Source organism: Hemibagrus wyckioides, linkage group LG07 (assembly GCF_019097595.1).
Source record: "Hemibagrus wyckioides isolate EC202008001 linkage group LG07, SWU_Hwy_1.0, whole genome shotgun sequence".
NCBI classification, from domain to species: Eukaryota; Metazoa; Chordata; class Actinopteri; order Siluriformes; family Bagridae; genus Hemibagrus; species Hemibagrus wyckioides.
The window spans coordinates 9766099-9773045 of record NC_080716.1 but is presented as its reverse complement, the minus strand read 5'-3'; positions in this window follow the sequence as shown (position 1 = coordinate 9773045).

The window sequence follows — 6947 nt, the reverse complement described above, 5'->3', positions numbered from 1 at the left end:
AGTCAATTAACCGATTAAGAAGACAACTTACATGCATTAACCGACCACTTTATTAGGAACACTAGTACTAGTACATCTGCACATTCATGCACTCAGCTAGTCATGTGGCAGCACAGTTAATGCATAAAGTCATGCATATTCAGTTAATGTTTACATCAAACTTCAAAATGTGATCTAATGACTGACCGCATGGATTGGATGGATTGTGTATTTCTTTAAGCTTCTGATCTCCTGGGATTTTCATGCAAAAATCAGTTTAAAAACAATCAAACCAGAAACAAAATACTCACTGCCTTCATCAGCAGTGGGGTCAGAGGAAATTGGCCAAACTGGCTCAAACTGACATAAAGTCAGCATTAACTCAAATAATGACTCAAGCAAGGTGAGCAGAAAAGTGTCTCAGAATGCCCAAAACACATTTGCCTCAAATCTTGAGGCAGATAATCTACAACAGCAGAAGATTAATTTTGAGTAGGATAATGTGCTTGGCCCCTGTTCCTGGACATTTTTCATTCCCTAGGATCTCCTTGGCCTCCTGTCTATTTAATGCCCTTGAATTCATCTGTAACTTTCTCTTTGTTGCGTCTCTGTTACTGTACTAAGACAAGCAAACCTACAGAGATTTCAAAATTGCTTGCATTTGACATTTGGCACTTGATTTGACTGAAAATAAAAATGAAAGATTACATTTTGCTAGTGTGATAGAAATGGTTTGCAATCAATTCACTTTACAGTTAACTCTATTCTTATATGCTGTTCAACACCAGAGTGGGATACCCAGTAATGCTAAAACAATCATAAAACCATATTACTAGTAGAATGTGTGCCACATGGAGTAAAAACTAGTGCCAAATAGGTACAAACAGATAATTAATTAGACAACCAAAAACAGATGTGATACAGGACACTAATTTGTTTCATACTATAAAAGTGTAATGTGAAATAGTAGTTCTTTATAGTACAAGATTTAATATGTTTTGTGATATTTGCTAAAGCTTTGCCTAGACAGTAGAACAAGTTATCTTAAATAATAATTGCAAAATAAATCTGCATGGACTGTCCAGACTCACTAAGCCAATTCACATGTACATTCAGTCAGCTGATTCAGTGGCACAGACTGCCAAAGTACACTCTTTGCTACCCGCCCTCACTGAGAAATTCTTCCAAAGTTGAAAACTCGTAGATCTTGAAATTAATCTGAGAACTGCAAATCAACTGTGTCAGTGCATAAAACATTTACAAAGCAAAACCACATTATCATTTCTGAGGATTATTCATTTGACATAAAATGGTTTTGCATTTTGATTATTAATAATCCCACTCCATTAAGGAAGAATGCACATGTTTGAAAAAACATACTCTTCTTAGAAGGAAATTCTTCAGTAACCGCTTTATCCTGGACAGGATTCTATTGTGGGAACACTGGAGACACACATTAACATCAAAGGGAAATTTAGTGTAACCAGTCCACCTACTGGTAGGTTTTTGTGAGGTGGGTGGAATAACACATGGGCATGGGAAGCACTTACAGAGAAACTCCACATAAACAATAACCAGAGCCCAGGATCAAACCAGGCACCCTGAAGCTGTGAGGCACTAACACTACCCAATGTTCCACAATGCTGCATGTCTACAGTATGTAAAAAAAATAATAATAATACAAAACTTGTAGACAAAAGTGTTAGATAAATGAAGCAGAGCTTGATGACAGAGCATCATAACATAAGCCTTGTCCTTGTGGAAATTGTCCTTGTGCACAAAGAACTCAAGCGTAAAATTTATTTTAATAAGCTTTTACGAGAAAGTAGGAGAAGGTTTCTTGCTAGAAAGAGAAACTGAGTGCCCACAACCAAGCCCATCTAGCAACGATGTGTTTTCATATGAGTTTTTCTGGAACAGTGTGGCTGTTTATATCCTCTCTCCAGCTCTCTGCATCTGGAAGTGATTAGGTGGATGAGTATAAAACAGGACTGCAGCCCTGTGTGTTTCATAGCATAGGGCTTCAATATGGCTTGGAGAGTGTTGCCCATGTTTTGGGGGTTCTGTCTCCTCTCCTTTAGTTATGGGGAAGAAAATGAGAGCCATACAGAGCTTCAGAGGGCAAAACAAGTTCCAGTTTCATCAACTGGACCTGGGCCAATGCATCAAGATGTGGTAAGAGTGGATTTTTTTCTACCGGATCCTTATCTGCTCTTTGTTGCGGTGTACCAGGGTTTCGGCAGGTTTGTAAAAATGGAAGGGTTGAAAGATAGCAATTTTAGTGTGTGTGTGTGGGTGGGTGGTTGGGTGTGTGTAGATGGGTGGGTAGGGGTTTTGTGTGTTGTGGGGTGTATTTATATCTTTGTGAGGACCAATTGTTCTCACAAGAATAGTTATATATGATAGTACACTATAGTCAATCTATTGGACATTATGTACTTTTAATCAAACAAAAAAAGTAATTATTAGTGTTATGAGTGAAGCAATGATTTAAAGCACAGGATTTAAGCAGACTTGATTTGTGTGCATTTTTGGCAGGCCTCAGTATTAGGACTGGAACAAGAATATCAGAATCCTGACATCATGCTGATGGTATGACAGCTCAGGCAATTTTTCTTATGCTTAACTCGTGAAGATACACTGCTGTGAAGAATATTTACTCCCTGCCTGATTTCTTCCATTTTTACACTAAAGTAACCTGAGTAAACTTTTTTAATGAAGGAAAAAAAAGTTTTGCATCACTTCCCTAAGCGATAAAGTAATAATGAATTAAACAATTAACCAAATTAAATTGAGAGTTTAATTAGACTAGATGCAACTAGGCTTAATTACAGCCCTACCGAATCTAAATATCACTTAAATAGAATCTTCCCAGCAATTTCAAGTCTCGACAAGCAGCACACTATGCCACTATGAAAAGAAATTTTAGAAATGATGAGAAAGTTATATAAATATATCATACTGAAAGGCTTACAAAGCCATTTCTAAACCTCTGGGACTCCAGTCAACCACAATGAGAGCCGAATGAAGAAAGCTTGCAACAGCAGAAAACAATCCCAGAAGCGGTCAGACTATGAGAATTCCTCAAAGAGCACATCAATGACTTATTTAGGAAGTCACCAAATACCCAGACAAACATCTAAGGAATTGTAGGCCTCATTCCCCTCAGATAAGATCACCATTAGGAAGAGACTGCTCTAACATAGCATTCCACAGTAATAATGTCACACCAACAATAAACACTACGGTGGTATTGTGTAGGGATTACGTAGGGATGCTTTTCTCTCTAGTCATCAGTCTGCAATCTAAAGTTCAAGTGTAATCAGATTATGCAGAAACAACAATAGCATTTAATGCAACAAAAGGAAATGAAGGTACATACTTTTTCACAGCACTGTATTTTGATATTTTTTTGGCTATAAGCTTATAACAAGCTTTGCTATTTCATTTGATATTCAATATGATTTCATAATTTCTTTCATTATCTGACTTATCATGTTAGAGCTACAGGCTTCGACTGCGTCGACATGCAGAAAAGAAGAAAAAGAAGCACAGTGCAGGAGCCTTTTCCCCACTAAGTGTAAGTGTGGTTCCAAAATAATCAGATTCTTCACCTTTCAACCAAATTGAGTGTCTCAAGAATTTGTTTTTGATAGCTCTCTTCCATCTTCTCCTTTCTTTACCACAGGCACCAAAGGATGGGAAGAAAACACAAGTAAGCTAGACTAACATGTCACTAGTTCCTAATTCAGAAATAAAGCTATGCCTTTATTTTTATATATAAAAAAAATGATTGGATAAAATGTTGGAAATACAAAACTCAGCAGAATTACTCAAGCTTGATTTGTGACCAAAACTTTTTAATTGATCAAAATGATCTATTTCTACTGCAGTATGAGCTCCCTGGACAAAAATAAGCAGCATTCTCCAACAGCAGCACCTTATTGTACAATCTCAATAGGCTGGGCATATGGATAAATATAACAGCATAAAACCAGATTGCTGGTTGCATTGTGTCCAGGAAAACCCAAAACTGACCATTTCTAGGATGACTATAGGGTGCATTTGCCTAAATCTGTGTGTGATGGGTTCCATACTGCAAACATTATGGAACACTGGGATAAACTCATACCTCAAGCCTATAAAAAAGTTCACGAATAAATTTCATGAGATTATTTTAACTGGCAGGTTAAATTATTTGAAATTTGCTGGTAAAACACCAAATTAGGCACTAATTTGCACATAACCTCAGGTAGGTGATGAGTAGGCTAGAATTGGCAGGAACTGATTCAAGTATCTCCTCATTCATTTATTTTGTTCATTCATTCATTTATCAGTAACCACATGCTTGTCACAGTTATGATACCCTATTTAGTTAGATTCCTCAAAATGCTATGAAGCAAGATAACCGGCATGCTACATACAGTATGCATAGGATATCTGGCAAGCCAACTCGATCACACAAAAATATCATGGAGATTTGAGCAATCAAGCATATTTTAAGTAGCGTATTTGGTTTTAAATTTTATTTCACAGTCATGTCACTTCAAAGCTATGAGTTAACCGTGCCCTTAATCCTAACCTTAACTTAAGTAACTTTACAATGCAAGCGAAACAAATTGTTATGAAGTTGCAAATTTACCGGTCCAGCCATATCAGATGAGTTTTCAGCAAACTGACAGCACAGATCTGGTTACCTTTGATCAACCAATCAGGACAACATGTCAGGCTCATGCATTTATTTTGACACTTTTATGTTGTAACATGTAAGTCCTGTAAATGAAGATACAAGATTAGATTTCATAATTACTTCTGCTTTGTTATTTATTTGATATTGTTTTTCTGCATTACAACAATACTTGTCTGTGCAAGACACCAAATACTGCTGAGAGCAACAAATGTTGACAGTTCGTGCCAAAATTAAATTCAATTAAATGTGAATGCTGTCAAACTAATGTGCATGAACATCATGTTTATTATACAGCTCAAGGGCATGTGACCTGAGCATGATGAGCAGAATCTGTGAGAGTGCGGTCATTAAAATGAGCACAAGCTGCTGTGAATTTCATGCATGGTGCCTTGAAGCGAGCGTGTATAGAAACTGTGAGAGCAATTTGGTTCTGCAAGCATGTATGCTTCCTTTCCATTTGTTCAAAAGGTCTGAGCTTTGCTTGTGGGTCAAGTATGATTAGTTCATTTCAACAAATTCCCTTTTTTCTACTATGTGTTAAAGATACTGTTTTAAACCCCATATCAGACACAAGCATTATATTAAAATTGTGCCATAAGAATTGTCAAATGTTGCTCTAAGCAAAATAAATCCAAGCAAACATCACACAGAAGAGATTAATGCACCTATTGGCCTCCATCACCACAACTACATATCACATATTCTCAGAACTCTCGCAACAAGAGGCATGAAAGGCCAAAGAACAAGAAGATGAAGCTAGTAAAACAACTATTAAAGCACAACAAGCCACATCATGAACACACATCTCCTACAGAAATACTTAAAGTCCCACAGGTACTCTCTTAAGTATCTCTTAACTATCCTCTCTTAATCCTCTTTATTCATCAGCAAAGCAAATTAAGAAAGAACCAGGTGAAATTTTTTTTCTTTAACAAACTCTTTTTTTCCTTGTCTGCGGTACAGAGGAAGCAGGTGAAGAAACCTCAGCCAGGAGTATTCTCTGTTCTCAGTTATAGTGCACAGAATAATGAAAGGTTTGTAAAAACTATGTTCTTTCATTAGGTTCATTAAAGATTATATTGTATATTGTCGGTAACAAAATGTATTTAAAATGAGGTGGAATTAATGTAAGCTAAACTTATATTATTTCTTTAAATATGATCAAAATAGATCATCCATCCATCCATCCATCCATTGTCTATACCCGCTTATTCCTACGGGGGTCTGCTGGAGCCTATCCCAGCGCACATATGGCGAAAGGCGGGGGTACACACTGGACAGGTCACCAGTCCATCACAGGGCCTCAAAATAGATCATATATATATATATATATATATATATATACCGTATGGCCAGTATAGCAAGTGATAGAAGCTCCATCAGCATTCCAGCTCATCCCAAAGGTGTTCAGGTCAGGGCTCTGTGCAGGAAACCTGAAATCGTCTACTCCAACAAAAAAATGTGTGCACAAGAGAATTTTCAAGCTGGAATAAGTTTGGGCTGCTTATTTCCAGTGAAGGGAAATTGTAATGCCACAGCATACAAACACATTCTAGATAATTGTTTGCTTTCCAACTGTGTGGCAACAGTTTGTGGAAGACCCACATATAGGTGTGATGGTCAGGTGTCCACAAACTTTTGCCATTTAACGTTATTTAAAGACAGATTGACCGTTTGACCCATTGATCTATTGTTGTTCTTTTGTTTTATGTTTGTTTGCTTTAGATCCCATGGACAAAAAGAAGATTTGGATGACTAAGACTTTGCGATCTATAATGATTTTTTTTTTATGTTCAGAAATTATATAAAGCTCACATGGCATGGATTCTATAAACGTATACAGAAATGTAGTCAAGAATACATTTAAAATGATCTACTCCTCTCTTAATAAAACACATACAGTATTTGCTTATCTGCCATTAACCTTTTCTCAATATTAAGTGTTTTTTTTTTTTGCATGTGTGCATTACCAAAAGTGACCACAGTGTGCCAGTAATTATGCAATCTTGAATTGTGAAGCATGTGTATGGAACTGTATTTAAGTCTCTGTTTCACAAAATTGTAAAATTGTAATAAATAAATTTCCTCTGAAAATATCTGAAATCTTACTGATTCATTCATCACTTTGTCAGGCTCACAGTGGGTGCATAATCTAATCCAGAAACACTAAGTTTAAGGCCGGATACACCTTGGGATGGGATGTAAGGTCATTTGCAGGGCAATACAGAAACCCTGAACTGGGAATTCTGCAACTGTGAAGAGGTAATGGTGTAGGAAG